Genomic DNA, 15,824 nt, shown 5'->3' on the forward strand with positions numbered 1-15,824 from the left:
AGACTCCCGGGACTTGAAATCTCACAGCCTTTGCTCAAGCACGCCCAAAACACGGAGTGGTGCAGGGCTGGCTCCCAAGGCGGCACGCTGCCTTAGTCCGTGCCCCAGGCCTGGCCCTGTGGATTACTCTGAGTAGGACTGCTAATAAACACACACAACCTCAAACTCAAGCATCTGGCATCCAGTGAACAGGCATTGTGCAAAAACATGCAATCCACAAGGGGCAGGGGGCTCCAGAAGCAGCTGTGGCACGGTAACCCAGAACCACTCACATGGGTTACCCCAGGGATGTCTGCGAGCCATCGAGACAAGCTATGTCAGGGCTGGAGACCAGAGCCGCTCCAGTCCCACACACCCAAGGTCCGTGGGGGTAGGGAGGTGGGAGCCTTCCTCTCCCCCAGCACTGCAGTCTGAGACCTGGTCACAGTCTTCATAGATCTATGGCAACCAGCGTGGGGCACATGCAGCAACCTGCGTGGACTGCAGAGGGAATTAAGCCAAGTGGAAAAAAACCCAAGGCACCAAGGCTACAGGATTCACGCTGGTGTTCATGGAACGTCCTTAAATGACGGAGTTATGGAGATGGAGAACAGCTGCCTAGCCTCTGGGCTGGGAGGGCGGCAGACGCTCCAACTTCACAACTTTTCTACAAGTTGAGCCTGGTCTCAGAAGCTGACAGAGCCCATGTTTGAGAGGGGTGTGCCAGCAGGGTACAGTGCTGGCCACCTCCAGGGGACACAGCTACAGGAGGGCAAAAGGTCACTCGCACTAGAAACAAACAGGAGGCTCCTCAGGGCAGGACCCAGGGGAACCTAAAGTACTGAGGCTCGGACTTGTCCCAGGGCAGGCAGAACGTGGCTCTGAGTCAGTCCGTTTCCAGCCTGTAGCAGGTGCTGCAGCTTGGCCCAGGGTCTCACAGGAAGAGAGGGCCAGAAGTGCTGGGCATCTCCTGTATATACACTTTAGAGCTGCAGGTGACCAACTCCGCACCAGCCTCAAGATGACAAATTCCATTGTCAAAAATAACCAGAAAGTCTGTCCTATCTAGGGGTCAGTTGGTTCAGTCCGTCTTGTGCAGATCAACTAAGCAGGGATGGACACGGTCAAGCAGACACTGGAGGAGCCGGCACACACAGGAGACCATGTGCTCTAGCTCCCAGGGTGCAGCTCTCAAGCAGCCACTCCTGGACCCCACCCCCTCCTGCAGGAGCTGGCAACAGCCCAGGCTAGATCAGCACTTCCCCGGGAACAACTGGCCAGCCACAGAGGGCGCCTTCCAGGGTAGAGTAGCCTAGGGCAGGCGGGGTTGCCAGGCCCCCTGGCCACAGCCCCAGCACTCCATGATCTAGTCTGGCAGGCTGGGACAGGCCAGGGCCATTCCTGGCTGACACAGCAGGCAGTTCGCCGAGCTGGCCAGCTTCCAACAAAACCCAGCCAGCCCAAAGAAGGTTCTAGAGCCGGAGTGCTCGGGCCAATCGCCATGGTTGGAAGAGCTGCCGCCGGCCACAACTACAGCACTGCTTTCTCCAGAAGCGGGGGACCCTATCAGTGTGCTCAAAGCCCCGCCATGCTGCCACAAGTCTGTCCTACAAGAACGCCTGCCACCTTCCCTAAGAAGAGTGCGCACGCCCACCACTCTCACTCCCAGCAACTCTGTTGATTCAAAGAAGCCAGAAGGAGGAAGATCACAGGCACACGCCTCTGCGGGGTCTCCAGGGTCACACTTTTCTTGCACCTGCTGGGCAGGAGTTAGTCCTTCCTATCCCCTCCCTAGCCCTGAGGCAAACACTGTCCTCTCCCTGGAATGTCCCAGTAGCTCTTCAGAGAAGACCACTTCCCAGCCCCCTTGAGTCCTGAAACAGCCATTTACTGTAGAAGCAACCCAACGCAAGCACTGTTTGGCTTTGAAGCTGCTAAAAAGTAAAAAAAGGGGGAAGGGTTTGGGGTGAAGGGGGGGGAATCCCAGTACCTATGAAATTGTGTCATGTAATGCAATGTAATTAATGAATAAATGAAGATTAAAAAAAAAAAAAAAAAGTAAAAAAAAAAAAAAGAAAAAAGAAAAAAAAAGAAGTAACTCTTCCACATGGCTAGAAATTACATTCTCCATAAATTAAATATATAATTTGATTAAACATGTTTATGTCTTTGCAATGACATTTAAAATAGAGGTAATCATTTTCTCTTTGCAAAGAAAAACTCTTTCAAATATAATTTGAAGCTGTCAGACCAATCTTGCAGCACAGATCTTTTAAATGTCACATACCTTCACCAGGGGATGGCAGTTTCCTTTCAAGCATGCACATCCAAGTGGTAAGAGCAGAATCGAGAGTGGATTAAAATACGCTGCTGGCATTTACCCCACAGAAGCCGGGCCTCCTGTGTGCTCCACTTGGGAGCATGGCACTCGCATGGGGTGGTCAGTGCCACTGACCGGCAGAAGCCTCACGGCTCCACACCAAGTGACTCCTGATGCCTTCGGGGGTGGAAGGGATGGCAAGGCTGTCTTCCTGGAGTCGCCCCCGCCACGCTGCCAGCCCAGATGGTGTGCCCAACCCTGTGTAACCCAACTTTGGCACTGCACCAACACCCAAGGGTAAGATGGTGTTAATCAGATGCAAAGAAAACCCCTTCTCATCTAAGTCAATGACCTACATATCCAATTGCTCATGGCCCGTCTTGGTAGCAAACACATGCTATATTTAAACCCCAAGCACAGACCTCTTTCTTCTACAAGGCTTAGAGACAGGGCTTATGCTCCAGCCCTGAGCTCCTGCCCATCTTAGGAGAGCAACCCAGATGTTTTGGGGGATACTCTGGGGAACAAGTCTTCCGAGTGGAGCTGAAGCCGAGGGCAGCAATGGTCCCCGGCTGCCTCCCAGGAGCTAGCAAATTGGGTGTGTTCGGAGTAAAATGAGCAAATGACAACAAGCATATCACACACCAAAGGGCCATACTACAGTCACATGGAGGTGAGAATGCGGTCCCCTCCCGGTGCTGGTGTCTTGGTATGGGGGACCAGCGTGTGAATAACCTTGCAGCCAGAAAGAGGACAGACACCCTGAAACCTGCTCAAAGGCAGGGCCCCACAGCCTGAGAGAGAGATCTTCCATCTGCTGGTTCCTCCCCCAAATGACTGCAAGGGCTGGAGTTGGGCTGTTCCAGAGCCAAGAGCTCCTTTCTGGTTCCCTGGTGGGCACAGGGGCACAAGGCCCTAGTCCATCCTCTGCTGCTTTCCCAGGCACATCCATCAGAAGTGAAGCAGCTGGGAATAGAACCAATGCCCACAGGGGATATCAGCGCTAGCCACTATGCCCATAGCACCAGCTCCCCTCAAGCACAGTTAAAAATGGACACCTATAAAAGTGAACAACCAAAGTCAACTTTTCAGTTACGGGGAGCTTGGAGCAGGTTTGGTTTCAGGCAGATGGGAAGGATCAGAAAACACCGCCAGCAAGGCCAGTCCCTGCAAACACAGGTGAACCAGAACCTCCTAAGAGCGCGCAGCCGAGCAGGCCAGACTGTGGGCCAGAGCACCCCAGCCGGGAGCAAGGCGCTCAACCCTGCCCTACCAATGCCAGGCGCACCCAAAGAAGTTGTTACGTGACCACTGTTCTCATTTTTATCGCCTTAACACATGAAACAACCTCTATATGCAAATATTTATGTTTCAAAGAGCCGGTGGAAGCAGACAAATGCTCCGCCTAGCAGCTAAGGTGCTTGTATCCCGCATCAGACTAACTGGGTTCTACTCCCAGTTTCCGGGCAGCACAGCAGTGGAGGAAGCTGTGGCCACTGAGGAAGAATGTGAGTGAGCACCCTCTTACCAGTTTGAGGGGCAGGATGCTTCACCGCCTGTGCCACCACATCTCAGGGTACCACCTGGAATCCCGGCTGCCCCACTTCCGATCCAGCTTCGCTAACGTGGTCCAAGTGTTTGGGCCACTGCCACCGACAAGGGTTTCAAGAACCGGTTTTGGCCTGGCTCAGCCCCAGCCATCATGGTCATTTGGAGTATGACCCAGCGGATGAAGATCTGTTGTTTTCCCCTCTGCCTGTCAAATAAACTCTTAGAAAAAAACTAAGGACAGACGGTGCAGCCGGCCAATCCTCCACCTGCAACACCGGCACTCCATGTGGGCGCCAGTTCATGTCCCGGCTGCCCCACTTCCAATCCAGTTCTCTGCTTACAACCTGGGACAGCAGTGGATCGTGACCCAAGCCCATAGGGGAGACCTAGAAAAAGCTCCTGTGTCCTGGCTGTGGATGAGCTCAGCTCCATGGCCATGTGGGGGGTGAACCAGCAGACGGAAGGCCTTCCTTCTATCTCCTCTTTCTGTGACATCTGCCTCTCAAAAATAAACACCACCCTAGAAAAATTTCTAAAGTGAATTTTTAATGTTCGTAGGAAAAACGGCATTGCACACTATTGATTTGCTGCAGAATTTGAGATCTACAGTTCTTTCCATACCAGGACAAAACATCTAGAACATTCTGCAGTACCCCCATACAGTCAGTCACCCACTCAGGATCATGTGGCGGCAGCAGGCTCTCATGAGAAACCGTGCCTCGAGTTGTGCTTTTAGTCTTCCCCAGGCCAGACACCCTCAGGTGGCACACAGACAGGAGGTACCTACCACACCAATGGGCCCAACCCTTAGGGTCACTTAAACCCCATCCTGAACCGATGATCTCTCCAGAGGGGCCTCTTACAGCCTCACCTCCCTAAACCATTCCTCCACACTGCACTACGGGGCTCCAGTTTCGCAGGTCACGTGGTGGCCATGGTACGATGGTACCCCTCTGCTCAGCTCTAGGTCACAGGGCCACCCGGCATCGGCCACCCTGTCCACGGCACCACATCTGGAACTTGCAGCTGTGGCAGTCAGGCATCTCCCCAGGAGACCTGGGCAAGCTAGCCACAGGCTCCCTAGGCGTGTGGGGCTAACCCGGCCATCACACTGCAACTCCAGGCACTAGGATGGCTGCTGTGGCAGCACCTGTCTGCTTCCACTGGAGCAACCACCTCACACTTGGGAAGCAAATCAGAAGCGTGTGCACTACCAAGTGATCACAACCAACATCGGAGCTTGCACTGAGATGGCTCAGGGTAAGCCTCTGAGGTTCTGCACCCCACACAGGAGCCAATTCAGGTCCCAGCAGGTCCTCTTCCAATCCAGCTCCTTGCTGATGCGTCTGGAAAAGCAGCAGCAGATGGCACTTGGGCTCGGCCCAGCACTGCCATCGTGGCCATTTGGGAAGTGAAGTAAGTAGCACAAGGAAGAGCTCTTTCTCTAACTCTGCTTTAAAAAACAAACAAACAAACGGGGGCAGGGGGCTTACAGCCACGTGGGAGCCCAGGAAGCAGCTCTCAGCTCTGGGTTCCTGAGCTTCGGCCTGGTCCAGCCCCAGCCACCGCAGCCACACCAACAGATGGAAGATTCTCTTTCTGTCTTTCCTCCTCTCTGTTAACTCTGCCTTTCAAACAGTTTTTTAAAGTTTTAAAAACATCTGCAGTAGCAGGAATATTCCTTACCCCTGGATCCTTTAAAATATATATCAACAAAAACAGCCTGTGTCGGCTGATTCACAACTAGCAAAAGAGGTGGCATAGACAGCAAAAGAACCCACAGGGACACAGCAAGAGGCCACGCAGCAAAGACCACACCGAACATGGAGCAAAAGCGAAGGAAGCTGTCCTTGTGCCCACGTCATCTCGAGCAGGTGCACTCCACGGCAGGGCACAGTGATGGGGGGTGGGGTGGGAGGGGCCTCCACTCCACTGCACCTCCCTTGCAGAAAACCAACTCTCTGATAAGGTGTTTCAAAAACAGCTCCAATTTCAGAATGTGATTGGTAGAAGCATAAAATGTTCTAACTGCTTCTCCAAGACTAAACACACACCCACTCCATGACCCAGCAATTCCATTTCTAGGAACTTACCCAAGAGAAATGAAAACATATGTCCACATAAAGACATGGATAAGAATGGCTCTGAGCGACTGTGTTCAGCAGAGCCAAAAGCTGGAAGCAGCCCACTTTCCAGCAACAGGTGCACAGGTAACAAGTGTAGTGGGTGAGGCAAGAATAGGCAGTCAACCACATCAAAAACTTTTTAAAAGTTAACTTTAAAAAGTCAAAAATTTTAAAAAAAGCTTTAGAACAAAAGGACATGTGGTGTAGTATGCAGCTATGTTGTACCAGAGATTCATGTTACAGGAATATGTAAGTTTGTTAGACTGCATTACACCAAGTTCTAGATAAGACAAAGCCTGAGTGATGAGGGAACTGGGGACAGCGGGGAGATAGTCTGGCAAGGGCCACAAGGAGGGACTTCCAGGAGTGGGACAGCACGGCCTGTCTTCCCAGAAGATGAAGGTGCGGGGTGTGCCAGTGGCACGCTCCCACTCCCCTCAACACCTCCCCAGTTTATTTCAGAGGAAATAAAACCCCACTGACACCATGGCCACCAAGTAGACGTCCATTGATGAGAACTGCTGAGATTTGGCATAGAATAGCAGGAGCTGGGCAGAGGTGGAGCTCACCCAGTGTTGGCCACAGCAACTGTGGGGGCTCAGGGACACTGTAGGTCAAGTGCACAGGTCACTCAAGGGAATGATGTCCCATTAAGGGACTGATGTCAGGGTGCAGTGGGTTAAGCCACCATCTCCCACGAGCGCAGGTTCCTGTCCTGGCTGCCCCAACTTTGGAAAGCAGCAGAGGAGGAGCCAAGTTCTCGGGTGGAAAGACCGAGATGGAGCTCTCAGCTCCTGGCTTAGTCCTGGCCCAGTCCCAACCACTGTGGCAACTAGGGGAACGACCCAGCAAATCAAAGATCTCTCTACCTTTCGAACGAATAAAGCCATACGATGTATAGATCTGAGTATTTGACAGGCAGAGTTAGCTATTTCATCCACTGACCAGAGCCAGGCAGGTGATCCGTGCCACCCACCAATTTCCCAGGCACCAGAGCAACAAGTTGGAGCGTAAGTGGAGTAACTGGGACTCAAACCAGTGTCCATATGGGACGCAGGCCACAATGCCAGTTCAAAAACAAATCTTTAAAAGTAAAAACAATAATGAGCACAGCCAGCAAGACAACCTTCTTCCCCAGCTGCTCTCAGAAAACACACAAGTCATGGAACCTACAAAGGCAGAGAACAGGGGTGGGGCACCCCCACTCTGGAGCTGCCTCCAGCAGCAGACAGCACTCAGAAAGGAGAGTTCAGCACCACTGGTGCCAGGGCTTTGAGGTCAGCCCCTGGCTGCAGTGAGGGACCAGCACCACTACCGCTAGCCGGCCCATCTGGAACACACCGACCGCCTCACCAGGCCAACACAGCCACATCTGGTGCAAGCAGGACAATCCGAAACTGTGCTGCTGGCACAGGTCACACGCAGGCTGCACTTACACATCTTACTACCCAAGAGACTTTTCAAGTATGAAGCACATAGGGAAACACACACAACTTCCCAGTTAAAGTACAGCGTGGGGGCTCGGCACAGTGGTGTAGCCTAGTGGCTGAAGTCCTCGCCTGGAACGCGCCGGGATCCCATATGGGCGCCGGTTCTAATCCTGGCAGCTCCACTTCCTGTCCAGCTCCCTGCTTGTGGCCTGGGAAAGCAGCTGAGTACAGCCCCAAGCCCGTGTGGGAGACCTGGAGGAAGCTCCTGGCTCCTGGCTCTGGATAGGCACAGCACTGGCCGTTGCGGCCACTTGGGGAGTAAATCATAGGATGGAAGATCTTCCTCTCTGTATATCTGATTTTGCAATAAAAATAAATCCTCAAAATAAAAAATACAGCGTGTGTGTGCTCTGCCGGGCCAGCGCCATGCCCGCCCCTTCCCTGTTCATTACCGAGGCTCACCCAGGCGGTGGGGAAGCCGTGCTACAAGAACACAGAGGAACAACAGAAAAAGGGGATGGCCCATCCTCATCCCCATCCTGCAGGTGGCCAAGAACACCCCTTCATTTCGGGGGTGATCCACCACACGGCCTGTGTTGGCTCAGCCCCTCCAGAAGCCAGGCACAGGCAGGTCTGCCCACGGGTGCAGGTCCAAGTGCAGCCTGACTGGCAGGTAAGGAGGAATCAGCCAGCTTTGCTAACCTGAACAGAGCACCGACACCTGGGGCCTCCCATCACTGTCATTCCAGGGAGCAGCATCTTTTTGGCTACCACGCCACACCAGGTCATTTTGCTCCAGGTTCCAACACAGACTCTCGGGGCTGAACCCAAAGCGAGGGAACAGAATCTAGAAGACTGACTCAGGGCTTCAAGAGGCGGAACAGCCGGAGCCATGCTGAAGCAGTAACCCAGCATGAGATGCCGGGAGGCACTGCTAAGTGACCAAGGACCCACACTCAAGGCGCTACTACACGGACACGCTGTTTTTTTTTGTTTGTTTGTTTGTTTTAATAATTTTTTTATTGATTACAAACACGCTGTTTTAAGACACCCACCTATGCATTAGCTCCCTACAACACATGCTCATTCTCCCATCACAGGAGAGCAGACTGATTTTAAGATTCCTGGGAGGTGCCCAGCTCTGCCGCACAGACACCTACAGGGCCTCAGGACCTTCCACCTAGGCACTCCTGGCTGGCCTTCTCACACCCTGGGGACAGCCTAAGGAAGAACTGGGCAACTTCTTTAACTGCTTCTGCCAGGACATGGTGGCACAGGCATACACTGGGATCCCTGGGAAGGAACTAGTATGGAACCTGTGACAGCCCAGTCCCCGGGAGCAGAAAGGACAACTCCTGGCACACAGGCATCTGGCCGCCCCCTTCTCAGTCTAAGGACAGGCCTGTTTTGGGAGCCATCACGTCACTCCGGTCTCTGAACATTGAACCAAACAAACGGGAAGTCAGAAGCCACCTCGGGAAACCTATCTGCTGAAATTCTCCTGCGGGCAAGCAGCTACACCTTAAATCCAAGTCTGAATTTTCACAGACCAACTAAAAAGCTGAGAAACTGTGCTTTCTTGGGAAAAAGCCAGATCAGGTGTGCGACACTGGCCATCTTAGTCCAGTACAGGACGGAGGAAGACGACGCTCGACTATGGTATGCGATCGGTTTTATGGTGCAAGTCCATGCCAAAGGTAACACGCTGCAGAAAACTAAAACAAGACTAAAGCCCTTGCCTTACAAGCACCAGGATCCCACATAGGTGCTGGTTTGTATCCCTATATCTCGGCAGCTCCACTTCCCTTCCAGCTCCCTGCTTGTGGCTTGGGAAAGCAGTCAAGGACGGCCCAAAGTCTCACGACTCTGCACCTGTGTGGGAGACCTGGAAGAATCTCCTGGCTCCTGGCTTCAGATCAGCCATTTTGGCCCCTGGGGGAGTGAACCAATGGATGGAAGATCTTTTTCCGTTTCTCCTCTCTGTAAACTTGACTATCTAATAAAAATTTAAAATTTTTTTATTAATTACATTGCATTATGTGACACAGTTTCATAGGCTCTGGGATTCCCCTATCCCCTCCCCGCCATGGTGGATTCCTCCACCTTGTTGCAGTATTGTAGTTCAAATTCAGTTAAGATTGTTTCTTTGCAAACATATACTAAGCATAGAATCCAGCATCTCATTGTCCAGATAAATTCAGTTGCTTGGGGAGACCATCTCTGGTCTGAAGGTGGAGCTGGCAGAATATCATCCTGATCAATTAAAAGCCCCAACACAACATCAACAGTTTACAACATTATGGAATTAACTGACATGATATTGAGTAACCAACATGTTAAAAAAAGGAAGTTCTTTTTATTTTTATTTTTATTACAAAGTCAGATACACTGACGGGAGGAGAGACAGAGAAGAACATCTTCCATCTGATGATTCACTCCCCAAGTGAGCACCACGGCCAGTGCTTGTGCCGATCCGAAGCCAGGAGCCAGGAACCTCCTCCAGGTCTTCCACGCGGGTGCAGGGTCCCACGGCTTCGGGCCGTCCTCAACTGCTTTTCCAGACCACAAGCAGGGAGCTGGACAGTAAGTGGAGCTGCCGGGAATAGAACCCGCGCCCACATGGGATCCCAGTATGTTCAAGGCGAGGACTGTAGCCACTAGGCCACATCGCTGGGCCCAAAATGCAAGTTCTTAACCACATTCTGTAACTACTTCATTGACATTTCAATTTTAGTTTATATACAACCAACTTTTATACACCTTTAAATGGCAATAGGGTACTATTAAGCTGTCTCGTGTCTATTTTCATTTTAGTATTTAGCAGTTTATCATGTTGAAGTATAATTTTGCTGAACCTGGCAGTTTTAAGGGTAGTCTAAACTGCTTATAACTCTAACAGGGCATATGTCAACATTTAGGTGCAGAACAATTTTAGGAGGGGTGTGCAGAGAAATCTTCAATATCTTAGTGAGGAGTAACTAATCCTTTGTGTCCTACCTAGTAAGGTATATGTGAATCCACGCTGTTTGTTTTGAGGGGGGGTTCCGGAGTGATCCTGATGGTCATTGCGAGAGAGGGTGGGGACCCAAAGTTGGAACCAGGCAAGGATCAGAGAAAGCTCCTCTCCCTAGTCCCGAAGGAAGTTAACTGTTCTGTTTTTGCGGACCGCTTAGGGCTCCTGACTGTTGTTCCGATGACCTTGGATCCTGCGAGGAAGGATTTGGGCTTCTTCCATCCCATGTGGGAGATCCAGATGGGGGTGGGTGACCTCAGAGTTCTCAGCCTCCGATTCCCCATGGTCTCCTTGGCAGTTGGGATGTAGTCCTTGGTGCCCGATAGTACTTGGTGAGGATCTGGGAGTCTTCAGGGTTGGGATACAAGCCTCCTCCTGTCCACCTGCTCCACTCTGGAGTCCCCCCCCTCCCCCGGCTCTGTGTATACGACCTCCTGTTAAGAGGTTGTCAGTATCGCTCCTGATTGCCCCCATATGTCTTTGTAGTTTTACTACTGTCTAATGCTGATTTGAATGTTACTATAAGTTACCTGTTATGTTCCTGATAAGTTATACTTCATGTCTTCCTCACACATTCTAAGGAGATGGAAGACTTCTCTGCCCTCCCGCCCCCTTTCCGAGTAGCTTAGGGTCTTAAAAGTATATTAGGTTTTACAATTCTTTGATAAGCAGTCTGACTCACATTGATTGTATGTTCACTGGTTACATCAGAATATCTTACTGCATGAGATACAGCCTGTTTGGGGTTGGAATATTACAGTTTACAGGTACTGTTTTTCGGATTGACGTCATTTCATCTTTAAGATTTATTTATTGTATTACAAAGTCAGATATACAGAGAGGAGGAGAGACAGAGAGAAAGATCTTCTGTCCGATGATTCACTCCCCAAGTGAGCCGCAACGGCCGGTGCGCGCCAATCCGAAGCCGGGAACCTGGAACCTCTTCCAGGTCTCCCACGTGGGTGCAGGGTCCCAAAGCTTTGGGCCGTCCTCAACTGCTTTCCCAGACCACAAGCAGGGAGCTGGATGGGAAGTGGAGCTGCCAGGATTAGAACCGGCGCCCTTATGGGATCCCGGGGCTTTTAAGGCGAGGACTTTAGCTGCTAGGCCACGTCGCCGAGCCCAACATCATTTCATCTTAAATGAAGACAAACATGTGGTATCTAACCTTTTGGGGTTGGCTCATTTCCCTTAGCATGATGGTAAATTTGACTTTCTAATAAAAATTCAAATCTTAAAAAAAAAAAGTAACATATGAAAAGTCTTTACAAACAGGGACCAGGGGCTCCAGGGCTGGGGTGTCTTGTCAGTCACCCTACATTAGCAAGGGAGAGACCTGGAAGAGCGGAGTCTATCTGGAAGCTTCCACGTAAAAAGCCGAGCTCCAATCATCACCTCCACTCAGATTCCAACTCAACATGGCCAACCAAACACCTTGGATATTCATGTAAACTCATCTGAATCTTAAAAAAACAAAACAAACCCTGAAATACGGGTTTTCATCTGTGTAACACTTTACCAACAAATTCCACGACATTCAAGTGAGAACATATGATACACTGAAATACCAAAAAACAAGAACCGGGTTCGGTAAACAGCTGCGCACTATTTTCGCCTCATCTTAATGAATTTAGTTTCAATAAACACAATCAAGCAAACACTTGAAAATTTCAATGGCATGGCGCAAAACAACGCTTCGAATGACAACATTAGAAAAAGGATCTCCTTTTGCCAAGCGGCAGATGATGCGAGAAGGGCGGAGTGAAAATGGATGACTCTGTTCCGAGGGTCAAGCTCCTGACCTGGGTACTGAATGCAGCAAGGACAGCCCCAGACTACTGACCCTGCAAGCACACATTGAGGCTGCAGGCTCAGCGTGAGCACGTGCTAACAGCAGGTGGTCAGCAGCCACCCGGGAGGCCTGTCTTCCAGGAGAGCCCTCTCCGGACAGCCTCAGCAGCAAGAGGCCCAGGCTCTCCCACGGCTCTGTCCCCACCTGGCCAGCACTCACAGAGGTTCCTAGCCAAGAGTTTAGCAACCTAAATGAGAAATGACCAAGCCGGAGACCCATCCATCTAGCACAGGCCCCGCAGGGGGCTCAGGAGCTGCCACTCCTGGGCCTTTCCTTGTTGCTATCCCAGAACACAGGCTTGGTGTTGGAGCTGTGAACGGTGCACACTTTGACACTCATCGGGACTGTAAATTGCAGCCGCCACACCATGAACACCAGACAGGGCTTTAATTTTTTTCCAGCATCCCAATGTGAGCATATTTAATCAGTTACTTCTACAAAGAACCCTGAAGTCTAGCAACCTCCCCCCAAAACTCAAGTATACCACCCTCTGTCCCCTTCAGAGTCCTGGGGTTGGCCAAGTCTCACAGTCCAGTTAGAGGAACTGAATTCTGGGTTCCGGCAACCACTTCCTGGCCACAAGCCAGGATCCCAGCAGCTTTTTTTTTTTTTCCACCCAGGAGTGATATAATTTAAGTCTCCCCCCTGCAAAAAAAAGTGGGAGGGGGGCAATACAGAAAAGGATTTAAAACTCCACAGGTATGATGCGACATGAGAAAGCAAAGGTGCAGACCAGAGCGGAAAAGCACACGCCCAGAGGAACAAACACCACCCTCAGAAGCCATGGCCAGGAGCCCCGGTTGTTTCCAAGGGGCCCTGCTGAGTGAGGGTGCAAACATTAAGCAGCCCGAGGTCCTACCTGAACTGCTTTCCTGAACTCTGAGGAACCCATTCCCCAGGGCCTCTCCAGCAGCACTTCCCTGGTCAACACCCACTCAAGGGCAGCCTGAAGCCCGGGACATGGACCACCAGGGCACAGACACAGCAGACGACAGAGAGGGCCTCAATTATCCAGGCACCTTATCAATCCCATCAACAGCTGGGCAACTGTGGCAGCAAGCCCCTCCTCTCCCGTGATCCTCCACCCTCACCCTGCCCTCCAGCCCCTCCCCCAGGCAAGTGCCAGGATCTTATCTGATCTTCCAAATCCCAATCACCTCCCAGGCCTAGAAGCTTTGATAGCAGCAGGAGGCCTGGGGGTGGTCCCCTGCCCACTAGGCCCCACTAACACCACACACCACTTACTACCACCGAACACCCCAGCCTCCCTCCTCCACTCTGCCCTCCTAAATGCCCAAAAACCAGTGGTACCAGCTTGAAATTGCTAGCCATTCCCCTAGTTCCCACACCAAGGCGCATTCCAACCTGATCCCAGTCGCCCAAGACACTGCAAACATGGCTCATTTCCCTGGAAACAAACCCACATTGTCTCCACCTTCTCCCCTCCATGCTGTGGTTTCTGGGGCTCACCTGCCACCCTCCACCTGGGTTTGGGGTCCACAGGTCTCAGGAAAACCTTCTTCTAGAAGCAGCTGCAGCCCCTGGGGTGCAGGAGGCCCCAGCAGCCAGCGCCCAGCCCCAGCCCCACATGGACCTCACCACATATGTGGCGGATTCCAGCTAATTCCACTGCACTCTTTTAAGGCCACACCACAGGCCTGAAAGAGGTCCCTCACTGGCTCCCTGGCAGCCGGACCTCGCCGCTCTTCCAACTCTAAGGCAGGCACCTGTCCCGCCAGGTCTGTTGGTGAAGCTGCCTCACACTATCTATCCCCTTGCTCCCAGTCCAAGGGGTGTGGGAGTCAGGACTGTCCTTCATCTCTGGGATCGTGGGCAGCAGGAGACCATGGGCTTCAACTGAGGGCACTGCTGGGCAGCGGTTCCCCACCTGGGTGTCTACTGCAACCACCTGGAGTTTCCCTGACCACTGAGTCAGTACCACCTGGAGCAGGGCTGGCCTCGCTTCCCAGGTGGTTCTGGGGCGCGGACAGGGGAGGGACCTGGCCAGCTGCAGAGGAGCCTGGGCAAGGAGCAGCCTCCTAAGGGAGGAGCTGCCAGGGTCCTGGGGCTGGCATGGAGGCCCAGAGGGCTAAGCTACCATCTGCAGCAGCAGCTAACATCACAAACGCTGCTTCCAGTCCTGGATGTTCTGCTTACCATTCAGCTCCCTGCTATTGCACCTGGGAAAGCAGCAGACGGTCCAAGTGCTGGGGCTCCTGTACTCATGTGGGAGACCAAGAGAAAGTTCCTAGTGCCTGGCCTGTGGCCTGGCCCAGATGCAGCCTTTGTTGTCATCTGAGCAGTACACCAGTGGGTGGAAAATCTGTCACTCTGCCTTTAAATAAAATATTTCAAAAAGTAGGGGAGAAGAGAAGCAGAAACAGCGGGGGAGGGACACCCTGACCTCTGGCTGGGCAGTCGGCTCCTTGGAGGCGGGTCTGTGTCCAACTGGCTCAGGCCAGCTGGCTCAGGCCACCGCCACAGTGCCTAGCACACTGTCACCCACTCAGTCTGCCATCCCCCAACGACTCCGGAGCCCCAAAATGCGGAGGGGTCCACTCCGCCCTGTGTCCATCTGAGTGGGATGAGGTCTTGCCAAACAAGGACAAGGAGACGTCACCTTGCAGCCAACTCTTCAGTAGCCTCGCCCCAGCACCTTCCCAGGCCCCCAGAGCCCTGGCCCGCTCCTAAAACGAACCTCATCAAACACAAGATTCACTTCACACTCCGAGCCACGCGTGCTACCAAACAGGAATGGCTGAACTTGAACGCAACAGTCTGTTACCAGACACCATCCAGAACACTGACTCTTAACCCCCAAAATAGCTTTGCTAGTTCAGGGACATTGAATCCATTCTCCCAACATGGTAATGGGAGGTCTCCTGGTGGCACTGCCCATGGCCTTGGAAGAGCGGGGGGGGGGGGGGGGTCAGACAGGCTCTGGGCAGAGGAGGGCAGTTAAAGGGAGGAAGAACTTGGGAACCCAACTTTCCCCGACTCAAACCTGGAGCACTGTGGTCCCCGCTGGGGAACCAGCAGCTCCCGTACCAGAAGACCTCCAGCTCCAGCTTTGACTTACACCTAAAAAAAAAGTCTAAACTCCCACCACCTGGGTCTTCTCATGCCTAAGGAGGGGCTCAGGAAGAAAAGGGGATAAAGACATTGAGGCGATAGGAGAAAAGGCCAATCTTCTGATCTTGATGGATTCCAACTCCCCTGTGACCCGGCAGCTGTACCCAAACCCAGGACAGCATCTTGGCAACCCCTCTGTCCTCGCCACCTTGGGGTGCCCCCAGCAATCCCCCTCAGGGGGCTGCAGCTAGCCCTCCACCCACCACCATCCGCCCACCACCTGCAGGGTGAGGGTCAGGCCTAATATTCTGAGATGCACAATGTGCTTGAGCCAAAAACAAAACAATTCCGAATTCCTGAAACACACTGGGCTGGAAAAAAATGGAACCCAGCTTCCTCTTATTTTTCATCTTACATTGGCTGTTGTTTATAATAAAAGAGAATACCTTATTTATTTGCTTACCTTACTTGGAAAGACAAT

The 15,824-nt window shown here is 52.2% G+C and overlaps 1 protein-coding gene across 8 annotated transcripts in view; it reads right to left on the bottom strand.

Annotated features, from left to right (window-relative positions):
- Positions 1 to 15,824, bottom strand: part of CTBP2 (C-terminal binding protein 2) — a 105,454-nt gene that overhangs the window by 71,143 nt on the left and 18,487 nt on the right. The gene's annotated exons all lie outside the window — the stretch shown is intronic.

This window comes from Ochotona princeps, chromosome 13 (genome assembly GCF_030435755.1).
Source record: "Ochotona princeps isolate mOchPri1 chromosome 13, mOchPri1.hap1, whole genome shotgun sequence".
Taxonomy (NCBI): domain Eukaryota; kingdom Metazoa; phylum Chordata; class Mammalia; order Lagomorpha; family Ochotonidae; genus Ochotona; species Ochotona princeps.